The 24,035-nt window shown below is 43.4% G+C and overlaps 1 long non-coding RNA gene across 4 annotated transcripts in view; it reads left to right on the forward strand.

Annotated features, from left to right (window-relative positions):
- The window catches only part of LOC113976896, a 137,436-nt gene that overhangs the window by 84,407 nt on the left and 28,994 nt on the right, over positions 1-24,035 (forward strand). The window contains exons 4-8 of one of the 4 annotated variants that reach the window (XR_003537200.1): positions 2,711-2,873; positions 6,649-6,832; positions 8,975-9,083; positions 16,830-16,917; positions 23,492-23,597. This is a non-coding gene — a long non-coding RNA (uncharacterized LOC113976896). Of the gene's footprint in view, positions 1-2,710; positions 2,874-6,174; positions 6,349-6,648; positions 6,833-8,974; positions 9,084-16,829; positions 16,918-23,491; positions 23,598-24,035 lie in introns of those variants that run through there. The other 3 variants (XR_003537202.1, XR_003537201.1, XR_003537203.1) reach the window with 3 other exon arrangements.

Genomic DNA, 24,035 nt, shown 5'->3' on the forward strand with positions numbered 1-24,035 from the left:
GTGCCAGGGATGGCTGTGGCAGGGCAGAGGGCTGTGTCCCTGCCTGCCCCGTGCTGTGGTGCCGGGGCTGGCCGTGCAGTTCTGCAGCAGGCAGGGCGCGCGGGGTTTCCCTCTTTCTCAGGGTACCTTCAGCTAATTTGGCTCGTCTGCGGCCCAGTCTTTTCTAAAGAGCCCAAGCTTTAGATGAAAATGCAGGCAGAAAGGAACTGCAGTAAAAGTACTTGTACTACTAGTTCATCCTATGATTAATAGCAAGACTTGCTTAGAAGTTAGTCTTTGATTTCCTCTGTTTAATTGTAGCCCTAAGTGAAATGGGTTTTTGATTTATAGAAAATGCAAAATTGGGTACAGAAAGTTTTAAATTACAGTAATAGTAAAAAATTTCCCACAATACTCATCCCATATTGTTTCAATTCAAAAGAGCTAAGGCTTGATTTGTGTGGGAAAGAATCCATAGCAGCCAAGTTCCACATTTGAAACTGGGGAGAGGGGAGGATCAATTACCCTCTTTTGAGGATATAAAAATATGCCTGAACTTCACTATGTGATACTTTTATCATATATTCCCTCTCTGGAAGGTTGCATGATGATTAATTAATTTAGAATAGCTGTTTTCTTACATGAGTACCATGAAAAAGCAAGCTAGAAACTTTGTATTAGAATATATGAGAACATTGGTTTTAAAAGCAGAAGCTTTAGGAACAGCGATGGCTCGTAATCATGATGAAAAACTAATCTATATTTTTATAATTACTTGCCTTGTGCAGAACGGTTCAGTATACCATGAGAGTTTGAAAAGCCATAGTGCAATAACTGCAGTAGCTTTAATAATGGCAGTTTAATTCTTAAACTGCTTTTTGGAAGTCCTGCACGGCTGATCTCACTTGTGCTGCACCATATTTATGTTGACTTTTTCTTTCATTAGACCACAATGTCTGTGTGTGTTTACAGCACTAATCCTAAATGTTGACATTCTGGCTAGTTAAAATATATTCAGTATCACTGAAGCTATTCTGGGGGAAGTGGCTTTGCTTTAGCAGGGTGACACCAAATGCTGCTTTGTTTACAGGGGTAAATGCTGAAAAACACTGATCTGACCTATGAGGGTTTGCATGTGTGTTCCTGAGAATAGAGTTTGGGCCTTTTGTGTTTGCTGGTTTGTGTACCAAAATACAGTTTAAAATAATTTGGAAAATAATATTGAAAATAATATTGCACTTGTTATTCTGGTGGCCAACATGATTTTTTTTTTTAAATCCTGCTTCACAGTCTCTTCTAACATACAGTTTTTATTCGGAACACACGGAATTTACAGTTTTAATATAAAATGCTGCTTCTATTCTATTTAATTTGGCATGACCAAATGTAAAATCTAACCATAATGCACAGTATTGATCCATTTATAAGCATTTTTAAATTGTACTGCACGTCTTGGATAATTTATTGTAGTAGGATTTTAAAGTCAGGTAAGCTCTGCATTTGTGCTATAGCCTGACAGTTTAATCAAGATACAAATTTAGAAACAAATCAGCACTGTCTTTTATATAGTGCCTCTAAATCCATGGTAATTGGTACCAGACCTCGGGAACAGGGAAGGATCGCAGTTCCATGCTACCAATACCAGTGGGTGTTGCTCCACAGCTGCATCATATAAGAAGGGAAGATGCAAGAGAAATTAAAGGATCCCCACATGCATTTTTCTGTAATGTACCTTTTGCAGAGTCCGAGGCTGATGGAAAATTCCCTTGAATCCAGTGTGTTAGAGGGCTGTAAATAGTGCCATATGTTCTGCACGCTTTAACTCCTACCTTTGGAGAGCACGGGGCACTTCTTGAGTCAGCTTTCTTTACTTTGTAGTTTCGAAACATTTAAAAAACCCTGAAAGCTTGAATTTCACCAGCTCAGGGAGGGGAGAATCCACGTGCTGCTGGTGTGTTCCCTGGCTCCCTGGGCTCCCTGCAGAGGCCTGTTCCGGGGGGCTCAGGCTGGGCACAGGTTGGTCCCTGCACACCCGGGAGTGGATCCGAGCTATAGGCTGAGCTTGTGTGCTCTGGCAGCACAGATGGAGTGTGCTGTCATTAGGGCTGTTTGTTGCCTGTTGGAACACACAGCATATTTCTACCGTGGCATCAACAGTTTCTAAGAACTGAGGTCAAAATAAACAGGTTGCAGTTGGATACAGGAACAGTCTGGGAAACAACTTAAAATTCCCCGCTTAGGCATTACCGTATTCCTGGATCGTGGATCAAAAGGCAGGGCTTTCAGCAGGGGCTGCTCTGGATTTCTGCTGCTGAGTGCAGACCCTCGTGGAGTTGCAGGGGTACACTCCGTAAGTGTTTTAGAGAGATCGGTGCAGGTGTGCAGAAATGACCTTAATTTAAATAAAGAAGCAAATTCAAGCACAATAATTCCACGCTGTTTCTCTTAGTCTTTGTAGTACTTGAGCCAAGTGGAAGTGATGTCCTGGTGCCCATTTGAAAAGGGCATATTTCAGTTAGAACTCGGGCTCCACTGCAGGTGTGGGTGGCACTGAAGGCGACAGGGCTCTGTGCAGGACTGACAGCCTCTGGCAAACCCTCTGGAAGTGGTTGGAATTGCTGCTGCCCCAGCCTCCCCACTCCACCCCGTTCCTGGGCATTGGGGCTCCCTCAGCAGAGCCTGTGAGGGGAGCCTGTGCCCACACCTGAGCTGCTTCGTGTCCCCCCCACAGGTCCAGCTGGAGCCCTTGGAAGCGCGTCACTCCCTGCGGAGCTGCTGCGCCATTCCCGAGGCCTGCGGATCCAGCGTGGAGAGCCCCATCTCCAGCAGCCACCCAGGGAAAAGGGACTTCAGTGTGGGACAGAGCTCAGATGTCAGTGCCCCTTCCGCCATGGGTAAGTACTCACCGCATCAGATTGCAGGTGATTGCTGGCCCCAGGGACATGAGTGGAGTTTTAACCAGGGATATCAGTGAAAGCAGGGGTTCATTTGTAGTGTTTAAAAAACCAGCAAACTTTTACTTAACAGGACAAATACAGGGGATGATTTTGGCTTGAGAGAGCTGTAAGTAGATTTGTTTCCTGACAGAATCAGCAACAGTCACTTGGAAAGGTTTACTCATATTTACCTGGTCACAGTTGGTTTACAGCCATTGGAACTATCTCCCGCTTGTTGGGCTGCAAACACACAGAGGCACAGCAAGCCACTAGATGTTAGAAAATATTCTCATGGGTTTACTTCGAAAATGTTCTCATGGGGTTTTGTTGGGGTTTTTTTTGGTGGGAGGATTAAATGTAACTCTAGTTTCAGTGGTTAAAATTAAAAAACAAGGTTATTTTTTCCTTTTCAGAAGTGGAACATTATTGAGCTGTATGGCATGCATAACAGTAAATAGTTAATACAGATATGAGCAGTGAAGTAGGGAAAAGAGGTGTCAAGAGAATGAAGAAAATTTAGAAGACTAATATGGAAAGATGTGTTTAATTCTTTTAAGAGTGAAAAAGAAAGCCTTCCCGTATTCTTTGTTGCTTCCAGTTTATTGCTGTTGCCATTCTTACTTGCCATGTCATGAGGAGTTCAGTGGTCTGTATTAAAACCAGAGTAGTAATATTGTCATCCCTTCCTTTCCATGTGCTCCTTCCGCCACGGTGACAGGGAAACAGCACTCCTAGAAAACTCTCTTTATTGACTGATCTTACTGTCTCCACCAGGTTTTCTTGGCTCTTGCTATGCCCCTGCACACAGTCTGTGTGTAACCACGTGCCTTTCCATCCTTTGCCCCCTTCCTCCTCTGCCCTGCTGGCAGCAGCTGCTGAGGCTGCAGCCCCTGGTGCCCGAGCTGGGCACACTCTCCTCCCCCTGCTTTGGAGTTGGCTCTCGGCGCCCGCTGCAGATGGTCTGTACCTCATACATAATAAAGAGGTTTTTTCCTTCTGAGGAGGGTTTCTGTGAATGTGAGAGGCAGACAGTCTGGCAAGCTCAGACCTGTGTTTTTATATTTTTTTCTAAGTGAGCCTTGAGGGATGTGTTTGCCATAGTTTGGAACCCCTTAATAGCTAATGGAGCTCAGTAGTATTTTGGTGCCACAAGTAGGAACCTGATTTGTCCACTTGATGTTTTCTTAGGGGAAATTACATACATAGGCAAAATGAAGTTAGGGCCCAGCTGGACAAGACAAAGAAATTAAGCAGAGGCATTCCAGGAATTAAAGTGGTTGCTTTAGGAAGGTGGTCTTCTAATAAAGGTATGATAGGTTTGTGCTAGCTGTGTTTGGGACTTGCTTTGGGGTAGGCTCTTAGAGGTGTGTATTTCTTACTAGTCCTAGTAAATGTTTTCCAATGAGTTCGCTCTGCACTGCTTTTAGACTTGAGTAATAAATTCTTGGTACCAAAATGTCCCCAGGACCTCATGTAAGAGCCAGATGAACATTTTCAAATGTCAGATGGTTTGGGTTCTAGGTAGCTCAACACTTTTCAGTTCCTTCGTGTGGTGCTGTGTTGGTAGGGTCACACTCAGCACTCCAGGAGCCATAAAAACAGGCACATGTGGAGAGTTCTGCTTCATGGGCCAGGCTCTGATTTTCTATTCTGCATGGAAGCTGCCTGCCTGCACAGGGCTGTTCTTGATCTCTGCAGTTTGCTTTGGGAGCTGAAAATGTACAACATGTGCAGGAAGAAAATAGTGGAAATACACTTATACCAGCACTTTTACCAGCTGATTTGACTCCCATGAGAAAGGATATGTCAAGGTCAGATATGGGGTTGCATGTTTCAAAAGATAAGAGAAAAATGTCCTGAACGAAGTTGGAGTTTGTTCATGATGAGGAAGAGTTTTTTCCAGGTATTTCACTCCTCTGTTTTTCATGTTAGCACAGTCCAAAACTGACTTGCAGTTTTTGGACTGTGCAGTATTTGCTAAAGTACTTTATGTGTCTGAAACTGCCAGCTCCTATAAGAAAAAAACCCCACTGGTGTCAGATAAGACACTTTCCCAGGGCCTGAAGGGTGTCAGAGTAAGGGGCTCTAAGGAGTGAGCAGAGCAAATAAAACCCTCTGAGAAGAGACAGGCTCCAGAGAAGATGTTACTTAGACAGCAGTGGTCAGCAGCACAGGGTGGTCACAGACTCATCCTCCAGGCTGGAAGGGGCCTCAGGAGGCATCTCGTGCAGCCTCCTGCTCAAAGCAGGGTCGGCCCCGGGATCAGACCAGGCTGCTCAAGGCTTCATCCAGTTGGATCATGAAAGCCTCAGAGCGTGGAGACTGCACATCCTCCCTGTGCAGCCCCTTCCATTGCTTGACTGACTTTTTGAGCTGCTAGGATACATGTTTCAAGCATAGAACATGAGGGTTAGAGATATACTTAGTCTTAAAAATTGTTAAGTGTCGTGTAATTGCATAACTGCAGAAGCTGAGGCTTTAAGAACAATACTGAATATCATGAAATTTGTGATTTGATTTTAAAATTAAGCAACATCTATAAGATAAAGAGTCTGCTGCTTTTGTAAAGCAAATGTTCATCTAAGAAGGGTTTTTTCAAATAGTGAACCATATCTGTAAAGTTCTGAAATGATAGCTGCTATTATGTGCTCCTCTGCTTGGCACAGTAATTAAAGTATACATTAATGCTCTGAGACACGTGTTTAGAAGTATGGATTGAAATTAATCACCCTGCCACTATAGAAATTGCTTGCTGAGTCCAACAGCATATGTGTTGCTATAGAAAGTTGGTGTTCATGTATTCTGCATGGGCACCGTTAAATCTAATATTTCATATGTTTTATTAAGTATAATTTAAATATAAAAAGACACTTAATTGTATTAAAGATATGTCGGGGTTATTTACATATTGAACTGGTCTGGGACAGGTGTTTTTAAAGGTAAATCTTGCACTGTAACAACCACTAAGGATTAAATTGTCAAGCTACTCATGCTGCTCAGGGGGTCATTGAGGTGTCCGCAGGCATCTGTGTGAGCGGGGCAGTGGGAATTCTGCCTCTGCAGGGGGGGCTCACCCCAGCCGGGTTTGCACATCCACGCTGCCCTTGGGGGGAGTCCCTGGGGAGCACCGGGCACGGCCCTCAGCGCTGCAGGGTGGGTTTGTGCCGGGCTGAGCTCCCGGGCACGGCCACTGATGGGTTCAGCCTTAGGTTTGAGTGCCGCTGTGTCCCCGGGGAGCTGTGTGCGCTGCTCCGTGTGCCGCTGCTCCTGCAGGGACACTGCAGGCTCCGCGCTAAGGGCGTCGCTCCGCGCAGCGCGATCCCACGGCTCGGGGACGGCGAGAGGGGAGCATCGAGCAGGAGAAGGACACAAGGAGAACAGAGTCACTGTCTGGGGAACTGTTTGGGAATTGCTGCCCTTGCCAAGTTAAAATGTGTGCACAAAAAATGTCTTGTTCTTCCCTGCCTATGCTCCAACATAGGGCCCAGTTAAAAAATGGATGTTTTTGTGGAAGTCCAACTTGTAGATGCTCGCTGGTGTACACACCTCTTAGCGTGTTCAAGATCTAAATGCAGTGTTCAGGCAGCCTTTCTTTTACAGCTAATATTGATATGCTGCCCCAGAGTTACAAAAACAGAGAAAAGAAAACCCTGACAGACATTTTGTGCTTCACTTGATACATATTTGCATATTTCTGCATGGTGAAAGTTGTTTTTTTAAATTATTTTTGCAGCCTATCAGCCTGGATGTAGTCGCCCTGTCAGAAGTATGAAATTTACAGCAGAAGAATTAATTTAACACCAAAAAAGCTCTTCCTCATCTGAACTGTCATTCAAAATGCACAATGAAAATCACCAAGGAGAAGTTTTCTGTCCCACTGTCTGCAGGACTCCTGGAAGAATCTTCTGAAACTTGAGGTAAGTTTTAGAGAAAAAGAGCAAACAGCTGAGCTGTAAAGTAGAAGCTGATGCGAAGGTGTAATTTAGGGCAGAGAAGATCCTGTGTGTGCACTGGTCTCTCTGCTGAGATATCTGTAGGAGGAATGGCATGTGAGAAAATTTCAGTGCAATATTTGTTTAAGTAATCAAAGCAGAAAGAATAAGCCTAAGTTTACCACCAGGATTGAATAATATATGTATATATTTGAAGGAATTGCTTAGTATTTAAAAATGAAAGCTCGTATTATATTTTCTTTATTCTTTTGAAAATATATGTCAAAGTACAGAAATGTTTAACTACGAAAAAGAAGTGATAGTGTAAGCAGGACAAGTAGGAACCGCTGAGTAGGACAATGCATTTTGGCTTGGTTAGCTCCTGAGAAATGGCTGCAATATTTGCACTGTGTTCAGTTAATGCCATTGCCTTGTCCTTAGTGGTTTTGTTTTGCATTCAGCAGTGGTATCCATTCTCTTACATTTGGTGAATTAAATTCTTCCACTGTATTTCCTTATTGCTCTGTCAATGTAGTACAGGTGGTTAGGGTGTCATCGGGATCCCTTCTCCATCACTGTGGTCGTGGGATTTTGTATGGAGCATTTTCCAGAGGCTATCAGTATGTTCTATTATACAGGACTCCTTTTCTCCTGCTTCTGTCTCAGATCCTAGATGTAACTAAAATTCATGCCAGAACCCTTGCTCTCTCAGTGCTGGGCACAGTCATTAGTGGTGCAAGGGTTCACATCCAGGGCAGTATGGTGCTGCTGATGACAAGTAATGGAAAGCTCACTTTATAGCCTTAGGAGTTTGGCCGGGGCATACAAACAATTATTTTACATTTGTTTATAGTCAGACAAGTTTGCAAGTAAGACAGTAACAGGCATAAGTGTTCTTGCAGCCTTTGCAGCTCCTCTTTCTTGTTAGCATCAAAGAGAATATTTGTGATAGGATGCATTAGGAGTCAGTAATAAGTGTGGGGGAATCAACAGCATGGAGATTTATTTATGTGTTAGCTCTGGTTATCCCCTATCCTCCCATGATGTGTGCCTTTGCAGGACAGGCAAAGCATGCATGTTTTCCTTGTCTGCTCTCCCTCCAAATGCTGGAGGATGAGAAGGATAGCTGGGCACTGGTGCCACTCTGTGCCCCCAGAGCACCAGAGGCATTAAGGAGCACAGAGCCTTATGTAAGCATGACATCAGTGCCTTATTTCTGGCAGTGACTAGTATAAATTACCCCTGGAGATGGATCCCTCGTGCTGCTCTGCAGCCTGCATGACCCCCCTGTGCATTGCATCAGGAACGGGAGAAGCTTCCCGGGAATCCTGGCCCGGGGGATCTTGGTTTGTTCTGCATAGGAAGCGTGTATGTGGGTGAACATATGTGTTGCATACATGTGTAAATATGTGAAGTGGCTTGGATTGCCTGTGTCTGGGGGCAAAGCCTCATGTGGGACAGACCTGTAACTTTGGGGGTTGTGCATGTTTTGTGTCAGCTCTGAGGCAGTTGAGATCAGCTGAAATGTCAGTCCTAGGGGGTCACTGCTGGGTAAGAGAGAGTTGCCATGATCCCAGTTTCTCTGAGGGCCCTTGGGGTCTATGATTGGATTCCTCTCACAGCTTGGTCCAAGCCAGCATGTGTTTGTTGGCTGTAAAGCCCATTTATCTGATGCTTTCACCTGGGGATGCCAGTCTGGGGCTGTGCAGATCTGCTGAAAAGGTACTTGAGGGTTGGGACTTTCAAGACCTTAAATGACTGTATAGAAAGATAACTTCTATTGAGGAAATGTTAACCCTTTGCTCATGTCTGTCTTTTTTTATGTCTTTCATTGTGTGCCAGTGGTGCTGAAAAACTGAGATTTGGGTGTCCATATATTTTATACTGAATTTAAAACATAAACACCTCACCATAAGAATATTCTTATAAAAAGTGGAGAGATAGAGAGAGAGAAATCAGTTAAGAGGTGGTTGTTCTTATTAAGAAAACAGTGAGTTATTATTGCTACCTCTGACATACATAAGTCTGGTAATACATATATCTCTTTAGGACTTGACCTCAGAATAAATTTCAAGATCAGAAACTAAATTAAAATCTTCCAAAACTTGATCCTCATGTATTTTTAAGGAAGTTATCTATTCCAAGAACTCTAATATACAAAGTCTTGTTAAGGTTAAAGTCTCTGCAGGCTGAAGTTCATTTTTTGAAGAAGAAACACAGTTAACAGTAAAATCAGGTAACACCCAATGATATTGCAACAACTAGTTAATTAGAATAAATTTGTAGTGAGAACATCTTCAATGTATACAGAAATACTAGCTTCTCTTTTTATTGGTGTGTTGATACACAACTTTCTCAGTAATAATATACCTTATTTTGGGAAAAAACTAACCTTTGTGTCTTCACTAACAAACACTGAATACTCTTCTGACTGTTCTCTCCTTCTGTTGGTTCTCACGTGTTCATGTGAGAATTTTTTGACTCATACTTTAAAAGTATTTTAATACTCAGTAAACCTTCTTTCAAATACCCTTGCTCTGGAAACTGTCAGAGGGAGGAAGAGCCGTTCTCCCGTGCTTCCCATGTCCTGGGTGTGTGCAGTGACTCTGGCAGCTGATGCTGCATTGCTCCAGACAGAAACAGAAGGAGAAATCAGTCAATCTGGCCTTGTATTACCTGTTGCAAAGTGAGAAATGAGGCATTTTAAAATCAGCTGCAAACCCAGAATCCAATGTGGTTTGCTCACTTGTGCTCTGTCAGTTCTGGCCCCAGGAGTGTGGTGTTGTCAAACCCAGCCCAGGGGAAGGGCTGGCCCCGGGCCCATTCATTTGCTGCAGAGTTATTTGGATGTGTTGAGATAAAGAAGGAGGTTTTGGTTGTGTGGAATTCTGTTTTTCCCTGAGCTGCAGAAAGCAGATTCCCTTGTACACAGATGACCTTAACTGGGCTGGTGAGCCATGAGTCCAGGAAAGGGACAGTGCCATTTGAGCACTCTGCTCTCTTTGGAAGAGCTTCCCAAATCCCAGGCAAGGCTGGGCCTCCTGAGATGGTTGGTGTTATCAGGGCAGACATCTACAAAACTGGGTTCAAGCACTTATCTGGCCTCTCTGCTCTTTTTTTTATTTAGAATTTCAGTTCTCTGGAGTATCATTGGACAAGGAAATGGTGTGTCCACAAAGTTCAGATTTAGTAAACTGATAACAATAACAATAAACAATTAATTACTGTGAAAAAGAGCATGAAAGAATAAATATTTTTAAATGTATTTTAGATTTAAATGTAGCAACTGTGCAGTATATTATTCTCAAGCTCTGAAATGAGGTGCTGGGACTGACATAACCTGCCCTGAGTATTCCCTGGGTTAAAAATTCCTGCTGTTTGGATTCTGTCATGAAATGGTTGGCATCCCAGCAGTCGTGACAAGTGTATAAGTTGGCAAGGAATTAAAAATGGTGGTGCCTCTGAAGTTTAGCAGGAGGTTTCCTGCCTGGGGATGGCAGGCAGTTGTAGCTGTTGCTAATACCATTCCCTTGTCTGTGTAGCAGCTCATTTCTGAAACAAAGCAAGCTTGGGCACGTGTTCCACTTTGTCTTAGGAACTGCTACGTTTGGTTTTCTTGGAGTGTTTTCAGACACTGGAGTTTTCATGTGCCCACTTCTCTTTTTTTTCTTGTTGTTTTGTTAATAAATTAAATCTGACTACAAGATCCCTCTGCCTCTAAACTGCAGTAAGGGCTGCTTGAAAAAGCATGAGCCTCCTAAAATTTTTACCCTCAAGAGGAAATAACTGATTTTTTTGTTTGTCTTTGATCCAGTCGCATCAATGTAATTTTCCTCTTCAAACAATTGAGCCTGCAGTTCATTATGGTGCAAGACCGGAACCCTTCTATTACCTTATTTTTAGCAACAATTACATTAAGCCTGAAAGTTGCATTTGCGAAAAGAAAGGCTCTGTGCTCTCAAAGCTTGCTGTGGCTGAGCCCCCGAGAGAGGCAGTGGCAGATTGAAGCCCAGCACCTCTGTGGTGCTGGGAGAGGAGCAGCTGGATGGGGATGAGGGTCCTGTGCTGCTGGGGCTCGGGGTTTTCTGTGTGGCCGAGTGGAGGAGCGGTGCCCTCGCAGAGCCATTTCCAGCCTGGTGTCTGTTTGCAGGACTGTCCCTTGCTCTCCTCCAGGCTCTCCAGGAGCTGTTAGTGCTCTGAGTGCCCTGAGGGTGCTGTGTCAGCCCTGGGGCCGTGTGGGACCCCCGTGGAAGCGCTGCCTGTGCTGTGGATCTCAGTGCCCTTCTGCCCCCAGCACCAGGGAGCACCGTGGTGATGCCAGGCCAGTGCATCCCTGGAGGGCACTCAGTGGAGCTCCTGAGCCTGGCACAGCCAGGAGCTCTGCAGGGCTCTGCTCCTGCAGGCTTAGCATCTTCCCAGAGCACAGCCTCGGGCTTCTTCACAGCTTATGTACTTGATTAAAACATCATTTCCCTTCAGCTTATGGAGCTTAGAAGCTCTTAGAGGCATGAATTAATGGAGAGACAGGTTGTGTCTGCTGTGGAGTTGAGGAGCTGTGCTTCAGAGGAGAAAAATCATTCTGCCAGGTTATTTGTTAGGGTCAAGCATTGCTTCCAGAATTTTTCCAGTAAGAGTGTTTATGTGCAATTGGGACTGACTGACAGCATCACTTCTTCTTAGGAAACGGGCCATTAGAGAATGTTGTAGTTTTCCTAAACATGGCCCTTGGAAGTCTAGGAAGAGAAAGGCACTGCTGAGGCAGGAGGGAGGTGAGGGAGAACACTGCATGAGAGTTGGAGGTGTCTGCCAAGCTTGAGAGAACAACCTCCTGTCACAGTGGCTGTGGCAACCCGGCTGGAACTTGGAAAGAGGAACATTGTTCCAAACATTGGATATTTTACTCTCATTGTACCTGATTGAAATATCCACACATTGCAGGAAGTAAAGCTCTCTAAATACCCATATTAAAGTTCACTGCAAAAATATGGAACCTTCATGTTATTTACCTAACATACTGTGCATGGAAACGTGGTTAGCATCCAGCAGGCTGAGACCCACAGACAGGAAAAAATCTGATTAATAGCACCAAGAAATGGGCAGAGTAACCCCCTGCAAGGAACCAGAGCCCTCGGAATGCAAAACTGCCAGGCCAGGAAGATTTGAGGCGCATGTGGAAGAGCTGTGTCTGTATATGAGCCTGACAAAGGGAATAAAAATGACAGAGTGAAGGTACAGCTTTATGTTTTCACAGGATGAAACGGAAGAGTGAAACAAAATTGCCAGGAATGAATATACAAACCCTGAAAGAACTGGGGAAAATATTTGAGGAGAATGTACAGGAGGCAGCAGAGGAATACTTTTCTCCAAATCCCACAAGCAAGAAATAGAGAAGAGCATAGATGCTTGCATCGTATTGCAGAAAGTTCTGGCGTGCACATGTACATTAGAGACATAAAAGATCTCCTAATTAGAGACAGGATCATTTGTGGGACATGTGATTCCAGTTTATAGGAGGAATTGCTGAAATAAAGACATCCAACCCTAAAGGAATGAATCAAAGAACAAGAGCAGCTGAACTGTCCAGGGAAAGGAGCAAAACGGCGACCACTCGTACAGGGCACAGACTGTGCTTAGGATGAATCCAGGAGACAGGGAAGAGATGGCTTGGGAGGGATGAACCTGAGAGCAGGGCACAGAGGGGCAGTGCCATTTGGGGCTGCTGGGAACGGGGCCACAAGGGTTCATTCACCAGCAGTGGTGTCTGGCTGGTGCCTCGCGGGCTCTCCCTCCTTGGCAGGGACGGGGGGGGCAGAAGGAAGAACGCCCAACCAGGTGTGGTGGGGCAGCAGCAAGGTGGAAACCTGCTCTGTCTGAGCAGAACAGGAAGCAGCAGGCTGGTCTGGAGCTCAGTATGCCTGAAGGAATAGGAAATCAAGCTGGCAGCCTTTAGGTGTCTCTGGGTTAGCAACCTCTGCTCAGTCACCAAATGCTGCATGAAAAGCAGAACTGTCAAAGGAAAGCTGGAGTGACCTGTCTGCACTTCCGAGAGAGGAGAAGCAGGAAGATAATGTTTGCAAGAGGCACCAGGAAGTTAATCTGTCTGAGCATGACCTGAATGTTACCCCATTTTTTTTGTTTCTCTACGCCGTTCTCTAAAGAAAAGCCAATTATTTTTCAGAAGAATAGGGGCCTCTCATGTTGTTATTCATCATGTGGCACATGAAACACCAACACTAACTCCCAAACTGCGAGTTAACCTTGTCCTTTCATCACGTATGGTCAGCTCATCACCAGGCTGGTGACTGCTCAAAGCTGCCTCAAAGTGGTTGGGCCCCAGACAACTGAACTTTTATGCATCAGTACAAAAGCAGCAGAGAAGATGAGAAGGAAAACTTGATTGTCCCAAGGGATGCAGCGGAGTGGTTTGAGTAGTCCTGCCTAGAAAGTCACTTGTGGCTTTTATAATAAGGAACTTAAGGTTTGAATTTTCAGACTTATTAGCTGTACATTTGTTTGTTTTTTATTAACTTAATATACTATGTGCCACATTTTCCTTGGGGTATTGAGTCAAGTGATGGATTCATCCAGTTTAGCTCTAAATGCGTGGGCTCTCTTTTTCATAAAACTTTGAAGAGATTTGGGTCTCAAATTTCCAGAATGATTTTATTTTCTGCCTGTATATTTTGGTACAGCAGCTAATGTTTTCTGTCCTGTTTCCTCTCTGAGAATACGTGCTTCTGGCTAATGTAGGGAGGGAATGTAGATTTTGTTTGTTCTCTTTCTTGACCCGTGAGAATTAGAGTTGTCTTCTTATATGAGCAGACACAGTTAAACCACTTTAGTCTACAAAAGAGTCACTGCAAGTTTTCAATCCCCTAGCTCTCTGCTTCAATGGAAAGAAAAACAGGTTTTAAAAAGTCTGAGAAAGATATGGCTATTAAGCTAATCCAGTATACTTCATCTAGCTGCTAAAAATCTTGACTGTTAAAAGTGATTAAATGTAATTGCATCAGTAAAGGTGGTGTAAAAAAACCCCTGAGTTTCATTAGAAGCTATCTTTAGGAAACCCTGATTCCTTGACTTACTCAGTTACATATAACATTGCTGTTTTATTTTGAGAGTGCTTTGAAGGTTTCTTAAACCCAGGGTTATATAGAAAGAATAAATAAAACCCAACAGGACAAATACACAGTTCTGAAGTATTCTTCTAGGTTTCATTATATATCTGCAGTGCATGTGCTTTATTCAAAAAGAAAATTGGGCACAAAACTGAAAAGTTAATGGATAAATATTCAACTGCCTTAAAGAGCTGACCAAATAATAAAGATATTTGGAATAAAAAACCAAATTAACAAACCACCACCTGTGTGGTGGATAAAATTGTCATAAGATGGAATGGGAGGACTCCCAGTAATTTCAGGTAAAGCTATTGAATTATTTTTTTTTATATTCTTCAGTTTGAAAATGAATCTATTCGTTATTTTAAGAGCTGAAAAACAAAGTTGCCGAACTTTTTTTCGTTTTCATATCTTTAAAATCTGAGGTGTTTCATGTCTATAACACTGCACAGTATTTATAGAGAATTTAAAATTTCTCCAAGTTATGCTGTCTGAAAAAACTCTCCTAGACAGTAAGATATTAACAAATTCATCAGTTCTGGTCTAATGCAGAACACCACGTGCTGTTTTGTGTCCTTGGAGCTGAACTGGATATTTGCACTTTTGGGTTTGTTTTGTTAGATTATGAGAAATTATGTAAACTGAAAGAGGACTGTAAAACCTCCCTCAGTGAAATACTGAGAATTACAAAATAATCTGATTCTTACATAGCTTTGGCACTACCAATGTTGAATGTTACTGCAGGTATTTATTGCAAGAGCCTCAGTTACTGCAAAGACAAAAGTACAACAGTGAGCCTTGTTTGCTTAGAGAAACCACATACTCCCAGTGTGTTCTGGGGGAGTAATCACACACTTCTTGTGGGTATTCAGGAGAAGTGATAATTCTGAAGCAGAGAATGCTATTGATAATGTTTCCACGGGGAAACACAGTAAAAATGCATTTAGCTGTTCCCCTACATGAAATTTAAGCAGAGTTTAAGTCCAGGTCGTGAGTGGCCTGTGGTGAGATGTTGAACCTAAACACTGATGTGTCTTCTCCACATAGAGGCACTTGCTGCTTAAAAGTTGCTGGAGATATTAAACCCATGAAAACGTGTTGATATTTAGGGCATTTAATGAAATATTCAAAACATGTAAGTGCACAGGCACGAGGTAGACATGCACTATGCAACAAAAAGATAGTGTGGACGATGAAAAATTAGTCCCTTCTGAATTCATTATTTCTATTCTGTTTAACTATTTGCTTCTTACTTTGAGAATCCCAATGTGGAAAAATATTTTTATAATCTGTTTGGCATTTTTGGCCCTCATGCAATTTCAATTCATGAGTTGAAATCCTGTTGCCGTGGAAATGAGCTGAATTGTTGATCAGCTTTGAATTTCTCCCACAAATGAAGGCAACTGAGGGACATCATCTGGGCCTTTGGGGATCTGTCCATGGGTGTGAACCTGGCAGTTCTCTGGGATTCTGCCCACCAGTGGGAGGTTGGTTGCTGGGCAGCTCTTGGCCAGTTGGCATCATCAGCTGTCCACAACTTCCTCTGCCCCTGCCCCATACCAGCACCACTAGCAAGGGGGGGTAGTTTTTCTCTGATGACTTTCAGAACAGCTGAAATAAAAATAAACACTACTTTTTAGGAAGTAAAAAAAAAAAAAAGCTTATAATATAATCTTGATCTATGGCTTGGAGGAGGGGTTTAGGTTAAGCTTAGGGGCAGTGAAACTCGGAGTGCCAGCTCTGTGTCTCCCTGTCCCAGGACTGGGAGAGAGGGATGGGCAGGGATTGGTGCTGTGGGCGGGTGGGACAGGAATGTGCTGCTGTGCTGCTCTCAGGCCTGGGGCTGGGAGGTGGCAGTGAAAGCAGAGCCTTCCCCTCACTGGGAGTGCCAGGTGCTGGACCTCAGCAGTGCTCCCATTCAGAGGGTATTTCTGGCCTTCCTAAGCTTTGATCCTGCCACTGAATCCGCGGGGGTGCAAAAATCCACCCACGCAGATCCGATGTCAGAATCCTGGCCTTAATTATTTATGGTTTGCTTTGGACAAATTACTGTTCTCTCTGCAATAACCACAGTTATTACCAGAAATACAGAACAATCTAAGCCATACATATATACATTATGTAGGTATGACATTTATTTTTTTTTTAAGACTGTAACTTTATTAATGAGTTTTGAGGCTTAACTGAAATTCTCATTTCTCAGTCTTACCCTGTGCTGCTTTTTACCTGACCAGACTGGTCTAGATCTACAGCAATTAATTCTCAGAAGAAAACAGCTCGTAATGTTTATAACCTGAAATCTAACTTAGAACTGAAAAAACATCCAGCTTTACACACCTTGCACCAAGATCCTGGTGGTTTGTTAAACTGCAAAGGGACTTTACTAGTTTCCTGCACAAAAGAGACCCCCTTTTTTAAATGTCTCCGGACTCTATTCACAAGACTAATCCATCTCAAGTTAAATCATTTTCATCTGCATGTAAATAAAAAAATGAATCTCTTACGAAAAAACCCCAAACCTTTTAACGAAGGACAGTACATTTCATGAAACAAAAGTAAAATCAAAATTTTACAGCAAAATCAAACATGCCTCTGCCACTTCAGAGCTTGGCAATGCCAGCCAGCACCATTCTTTAATTAGAGTAAGTCAAACTTTGTGGCTTGTGTTTCCCAAAGTCTTGTTCTTTCTTTCTTTTCACCTTACTTTTTCCTAAGTTTTTAATCATAAGTTAATGCTGATATGTTTGCTGTCCTAATGGTTACAAATAGGCTCACAGCAGTTGAATGTTGCTTTAAATTTGGATTCTTGTCTTCATTTTTTTCCCTTAGTAGAACCATGTGAAAAAATCTGCTCTCTTCAATAGTTCATAAGTAGGATATTGGCAGCCTGGACGTTTCACTTCTTGCATGTGCTCAGTTGGAAGTCAACTGAAAATCAGCAGAAGCTTCCAGGTAATTCCTGTACCTGCTCAGAATTATGTAAAGCTGAGTTTTGTTTGAAGTTGAAATGTGCACCCCAGCTTTCAGTGAGGTGCCAGCCTGGTACTCTAAAGCATGTTCCTAATGATTTGGTTTTGCTCTGGTGGGAGAGTAGTACTAGTTCTGGTTTTCAAGTTGATGTGTGCTCCTGGCTCTGAGGTTTCAGTGCAGTGTGTTACGGGTATGGATTGCAAGCCCAGTCTCAGTGTCCGAAACAGTTCCTAGAGTCACAGGAAATACGTGTTTTGCACCTATTATTATTGAGGAAAACCAAATGGCAGTAAAAGTACTCCAGAATGGAAAAAAAGCTTTCTAGTAAAAATGCCGTTTCTGTGAGTGACCTGTCTGAAAATCACAGAAGCTCACGAAGCACGGCGGATCTGCCTCATCACAAACAGGTCACTTGCTTCTCAATACAGAGTATTGGCAGTTTTCAAAAATATAATACAGCATTAGTATTTTTCCAGGTTATTAAACAATGCAAAAGACCTAGTTTAGTATGGTTAGTTTTTATTTTCAAGTCATGGTTGTGTTTGATACTTCCTTAAAAGCTTTCAGAATTGCACGTTCCAGAGCTTTGGTTCTCTGCAGGTTGTGTTGGAACTGATTGTTTTCTGAGCCTGAACTAAATCTCTTGAAGGGTTCCTCAGTCTTCTCCTGATGGAAAGCAATGATAACTTAAGTCAGAGGGAGGGTCCACTTAAGGCAATTAATTATGGGAAGCCAGTTACACAACGGGGAAGAATTTTGCCCTTAATATATGCGTATTTTTTTCCCTGCAGAATGACCAGATTCTATCATGAACTGTATAGATATTATGATTTTATTTTTTTTAAAGATTGTGAGCCAAAGTTTTAAAATTACTAGGAATTCTGGCAATGAGAGTGTCAGAGAACCAAACTGGAGGCCTTGCTGTTACCCCTTCCAAAGGTTTCAAAGCGTTCAGCTCTGTGCAGGAGATCCACCCGTGAAGTGTCTCAGGTTGGGATACAAAAGTCCAAACTTGTCACCTTTCAGCCTTTGACCTAATTCAATTTTTATGAGAAATTGCTATAAATATATACTTGCCAAGCAATACAAAGTGATATCTGATAGTTTTCCACAGTAAAAAATTGTCTGCATGTGTACATCTATATGGGAAACTCAGGGAATGTGATACAAACAAGAAGTGTGTTTTGCCTTTCAAGCTACAACTAGATCTTGGCTTTTCAAAATCTGTGGGTTTTCTCTGTAGGTCAGTCTTCCAGTGTCTTTTGTTAGTGTCTTTTCTAGCTTCCAGCTAGAAAGCTAATGATAAAGCATCAGAACTGCACCCTTTTAAAAGAAGAAAAGCAGGGTAGGCATCTGTAATAGTAGTGTAATGACACCAAATGTGCATGTATGGTTTAGAATGATTGCCTGAACCCTCATTCATTGGCACGTGGACAGTTTCTCCAGTGCTTTATCTCCAGATGATGTTTTGCAGCACCAGTCTGGCATCATCAGACACTGAAAGATTTTTCCACACAACCATAAAATTGCCCCTTCCCCCTTGCCTGTGCAGCCCAGCAGCTGTAATAACAGAGCAGTGGCACAGCGTGCACCCCTCCTGCATGGCTGGGGGCTCAGCAAAGGGTGAGCTCCTGTCCCGAGGCTGTGCCTTCCTCTTGGAAAAGGGTGGCTGGGGAATGTTTGTCTGAGCTGGGAGTGAGAACTGGGCTGTCTGTGCTCCCCAGTTCCCCCTCGAGAAGCCGTGCAGTGGAACAGCTGCACAGCCCTTCTCACCCTCCTCGTGCTGTTACACATGTACATCTCCCTTCAGCTCTTGGCCAGCTTTGCCCTGCTCTCTGGGGGTTTCTGGTTGAAGGTTGCAGTGGTGGATTTGGGGTTTCTGCAGAACAGAGCAAGAGGAAGGGATCAGTCCCGTGCAGGAGGACTGACAGTCCATGTTCAGCATCATGCAGGAGGGAGTTTCTTTGTGTTCTGCCAAAATGTATTTCAGTGTAACATGTCTGGAGGCTGGTTGGGGCTACTTCTATAGAGAGCAGACCAAAGTATACAATATACTGGCTCCCCTTTTGCTGGTTTTGGACAGCCAGGGCTGCTTTCCATTTCCTACAGTGTTCCAATATAACTAAGTCATGTGTGCTTGGTAATGGAGGCTTCTGAGACCTGGGGCTTCTGTAAAATGGAAAAGAACAAAGTATTATTTATACAGTATAATATTTTGATTTGCTAATGAGCTGTGAGGTGGGTGTTATCATGAACTACTGTGCAGCAGGAGAGGTTCCTAAAACATGCATCAGCTTACTCCATCTCCAGATCACTGCAGATAACACAGTGTTTAGTTTCTAATTAGACCTGTGTTGTGCTAATTCTCCTGAGCAGTGTAGGTGATGGCTGGAGCTGGTGCATCCAGCCTCTCCCAGGCTGATTGGCAGGATGAGCACACGCTGATTGGTGTGGCCTTGCTCCGAGGGAGAAGGAGGAAATAAAGGCACATAACCTTCAATTAGACTAATGATGTTCTAGTCCTAAAAGGATTAGGAGAGAAACATTTAACTGAAAATAAAAACCCAATGTATAATAGTTCACAAATCATTTATTTATTCTGGATAGTCTTGTGCACTGTTTCATAGGAGAGGATGGACGTTATTCTTTTTCCATGTCTCAATCCCCTGTATTAAAAATACAGATGGTTCACCCTAAGTGCTGGTTTCTGTACATGTGAGTAATAAGTGTAACCTTCAAGGCAGAATCTTGTGAACTGTTTGTTGATGGAACATGCCAGAGCAGCATAGGCATTTTACATTGCTAAAATTATTTCTGGATCACTTTTGCTAGAACATTTTCTTTGTGGCCAGCTCAAATCAGTGTGCTTGGTAGTGCAGTTCCACTGTGGAAATGAAAATAGCAACATGGATTTGATATGGACAGTCTCATTGAACTAGACTGGGTTAGTGTAAGAAACTTCTCCTAACTTTCACCCTTCAGTCAGATTCTGAACATGGTTTGGCTTTTTCACATCATCCTCACAGCATTCAGCACTAGCAAAGGCTGTGCCAGTCACTCTTGGAAGTCAGTCATGTAGCATTGGATTTTTTCACGGCCTTTAAATAAATGTTAAATAAATAAAAATGTTTCAGCCATTGGAAGTCCCAGGCTGAGCTGTTCCTCTGCTTGAGGGGCTGGAGCCCCTTTTCCGTGTGTGAAAGGCAAGGGGCTGGCTAAGGAGTGCCATTTTCTCAGGATGATCAAGCTGTGGCTTGCTGCAAGTCCCATCTGCCCTCTCCACATGCAGCCTTGGAGGCCCTTCCTGGAACAAGCTCCTCGGGGATTTACCTGCGTGAGGTTGCTGGTCCAGGGTCACTGGGAAGGCAGATGGGACACAGGATGGCAGACTTGGAGCAGTTGCACTTGGCAGAGAACAGATCTGTGGAGTAGCACAGTCACTGTATGGGGCAGAATTTCTATTTAAGTGGTGTTCCTTGTGGATCTCATCCCCAGGCTGGTACAAGTAGTAGTGGTGCCGTGCCCCTGTTGGATTTTCAGAATTGCCAGGTGGCTCACAGGCTGCCAAGGGGGTGTTTGTGCAGATCATGATACACATAAAGGTATTTGGTTCTGTCTGTGTGCTTCAGCCTGCCAGTAATACTTTTTTGCAGGCTATGTAAATCAGGGTTGGAATTTGCTTTGTCAGTTGATGTCAGGTTGAATTAAGTCAGCCTTGAAAGCCTCAACCATATCCCAGGTAATAAAACTTAATCATGAAGTAAGAACCATAAATTTGTCTTCTGCTTGAGAAAGGAGGCGGTAAGGTAACCCAAACTTCCCATTTACTTCCTTTTGCTGTTTCTATTTTGTCTGTCAGAAACTGCAAAAGGAAGGTTTTGGACCTTCTGAGAGTATTAGAAAACTTGAAAAAAAAAAAATCATGTGGCACAACCACTCACTTGACCCAGCTGTGGGCAACATGTTTTAACTCTGTGAAACTGCCAAGTGCTCCCACTTTGTAACCCTGAGTGAAGGTGTGCCTGCTGCAGATCTGTGGGATGCACATTTGCTCATATTTCAGTTATGGGGTTTTTCCAGTTTCCCTTTCACTACTGCTCTGTTAAAGTACTGCAGCTCCCTGGAAGGCTGCAGGCATTGAAAGGGCTGCAGCGTTAAAAAGAGAAGTTTGGGGTCCTTTTTCTTAGTCAAACAGTTTTTTATATGCCAAGTGCAGTATTTTATGCTGCCCAAGGAAAAGGATACTGTTTGCCACACTTTAAAATAACACAAAAGCTGTTCCAGCTCTCCTTGAAGCCAGTGACAAGATTCCACTTGCTTTCAATGGGAATTTGCAAAAGACCTGTGATGCGGTTTCTGTCAGAGCAGGAGAAAGCTGTGAGTTCATTGTACCAAGCAAATGTAAAATGAATGAATTTCATGCCATATCATTTGCACAACTCAGAGAGAAACTGCTTTGGTTTTGGAGGAAGTGTCCTGTAAGGCTGTTACTCAGGCTCTCACACGTCGTGCAGATAAAGAAGTGTGTGACTGCACTCAGACCTGCTGCTGTTCTGTTTGAGTGTGTGTTAGAGCACAGGGAAGGAGGGACCACCTGGTCTGGGGTGTTCCCTTCAATTTGGAGGGTGAAGTGTCCAGCTACTGTTTGAATGTGTAATAATGGCCAGGAAATCTCAAAGTCCAAATATTTGTGTCAGTGAACTAGAGCATCCTAAGTAAGTCTTGTGCAAAGCAGAGGTTGGAATGGAAGAACTCCAAGGAAAACATGTCTCTCTTTAAAGTGAGGTTTCCCATGGGTTTCCCTGCCACAAGGCAGCAGGAGTTTGGCTGCCCCTGTTCTCTGTGCACCTCTCTCCCTGTGCCTGTGCAGCCCTGAAAACAGGAACCTAGCAGTGAACCTGTGGCATCCCTGGGGCTTGTGTGAAGGGAAATGTGTGGAGAACTGCACCTTCCAGACACCCACGGCAGCGGCGTGGCAGGAAAAAGGAATGTCTCATGTTCTCTCCACGTGAGATCAGCCTTAAAATTCTCCAGAGCAATGAGGCTTCTCTGTAGCTGTGAAGAGCCCTGGGGCCTTGTCAGGCATTCTTGCACTTCTCAGCTTATTCCTGTTGCACCTTGATAGAGATAAGACTAATTATTAGATCCTCAGCTTTAGACTCCCTGCAGTTACTCAGTGCACAGTTTACTTTATCTATCATTTTCTACTCTAGCCTTACAGTTTACTTTAGGGAGATTATATTCTTGCTGCTGCTGGAAGAATTTGGCTACCAGCAAAGAACATGGTTTTGAACTCCATGGGATGTTACTGATGTGTAAATTGTCCTATATCTTCCAAATAGTGGCCACTCCATCACTTTTCACAATATACCTTACCTTAAGGTTGGGAAATAATTAGTGATTTTGGGTGATCAGCTTCAGCAATCTTCAGAGGGACCCAAAATCTTCAGAAATTGCTGTTATGGAAGATTGCATCTTCTAAAATCACATTTCCCTGAGTTTTGAAAATGTAAGGCTTGCATCAATATTCATAAGAGACCCAAGCTCAGCACTACTTAATTAAAGAATACCTTTATGGAAAGTACTTTACATGCACAGTAGGTGCATTTTATAACCTCTCTGAAATGAATGTGTAGAGCCTAATGTTAGCAGAAAGGCAAAAGTTACCAACCAGAAGCATTTGAAACTGGGATGAGCATGTTGGTCTCCTGCTGCTGGCACTGGATTTCCTTGTTGGAGGTGTGAAGGATCGGTGCTGAAGAACACTTGGGACATTCTGTAACGTTTCTGTTCTCTCCAGATCTAGGTGAAGTTGGAATATTTGTGCACTTATGTTGATTTACCTCCACATTAATGTCAGTGAACTGACTCTTCCACAAAGATAGAACACACATTTTCTTACTGGCCTGGAGAGAAAATGATTCTCTGGTGTTTATTCTGATGAATTTAAAGATATTTCACACACGTTTCCCCAAATTCTCTGCTTGTGTGCACTGGCACAGCATCACTCTACTCAAAGCAAGCAGATACGTTTACGTGGCAGGTACTCTGGCTTTGGTGAACTACAGATGGTTTGTTCCCAGTTCCTGAGTAACCAGGAGAGGGAAAGTTTTCCCAAGGTTTGGAGTGTAGCTCTCCTGTCAGGGGCACGCTCTGGGTGAGTTGGCCCCAGGCTGTGAGGTGTGTGTGTATCCTAAAGGAGATGGACTGGAGCTGATGTGCTCCTCTGGTTCAGCTGAAGAACCAGAGGGGCTGGTGAAGAAGGAAAGCTCCCAGCACTGCCAGTAGTCTTGGGGGCGGTTCAGTTCAGAAAGTTCAAAACCAGTGCTTAAAGAACAGTGCAAATATTTCCCAGCCTTTCCTGTGAAATGACATGGTTTGTTTGCTGTTGCTTGTTCATCTGCTCTGCCTGGTATGTCACATTTATCAGTGAAACAGACTGTAGGGGGTAACGGTACTTAAATGTTTATTTTATGATGTTTTGGCTTTTGCTATGTTTATTCTGCATTTTCTGGCTAAATTCACACTCAGATAGCTTTTTCTTCTGCTGTTGCAGCACATCTGTCTCAGACTGCCTTTAAGAAGATGAAGCAGTAATCTGGCAAAATGAACTCAAAACACACAAGGAGGAGCCATTGGAGACTCACCTGCAAGGTGTTCAGGTATTTGCACTTTCATATCCTACACCAGCAATTGGTGCACACGTGGTGTGCCCTGCAGTTCCTGCACTGCAAAGAAAATGTTCTTGTTAACTCACACAAAGTGATGAGAAAATGCTGTAAAAAAATGAAAAGTCAGGGGAAGGATTAAAGTTTTGGTTCCCAGGGATGCCGGGACATCTCATGTACCACTTGCCAGGCCTCAAGGATTGTGGAGAGCTTTAAGTTGTGTGTATGTCCTGCATATACACAGTGTATACACGGGTGTTTACAGTTCTTCCCAGTGCCAAAGTGAGACTTTCTGGTTGGACAGCAGGAACAATCTAGATGATAGGGAAATAGATTTTTGTTTTAGGGGTACATACAGGAAAACGTGGCAAGGCCTGCTGAGCCTGTGTTCCGTGTCTCTGGAGGAAGGAGAACACTTGTGTGATTCCCTTT

The sequence above is a fragment of the Neopelma chrysocephalum genome, unplaced genomic scaffold (assembly GCF_003984885.1).
Source record: "Neopelma chrysocephalum unplaced genomic scaffold, ASM398488v2 Primary Assembly neopelma1_188, whole genome shotgun sequence".
Lineage (NCBI taxonomy): Eukaryota > Metazoa > Chordata > Aves > Passeriformes > Pipridae > Neopelma > Neopelma chrysocephalum.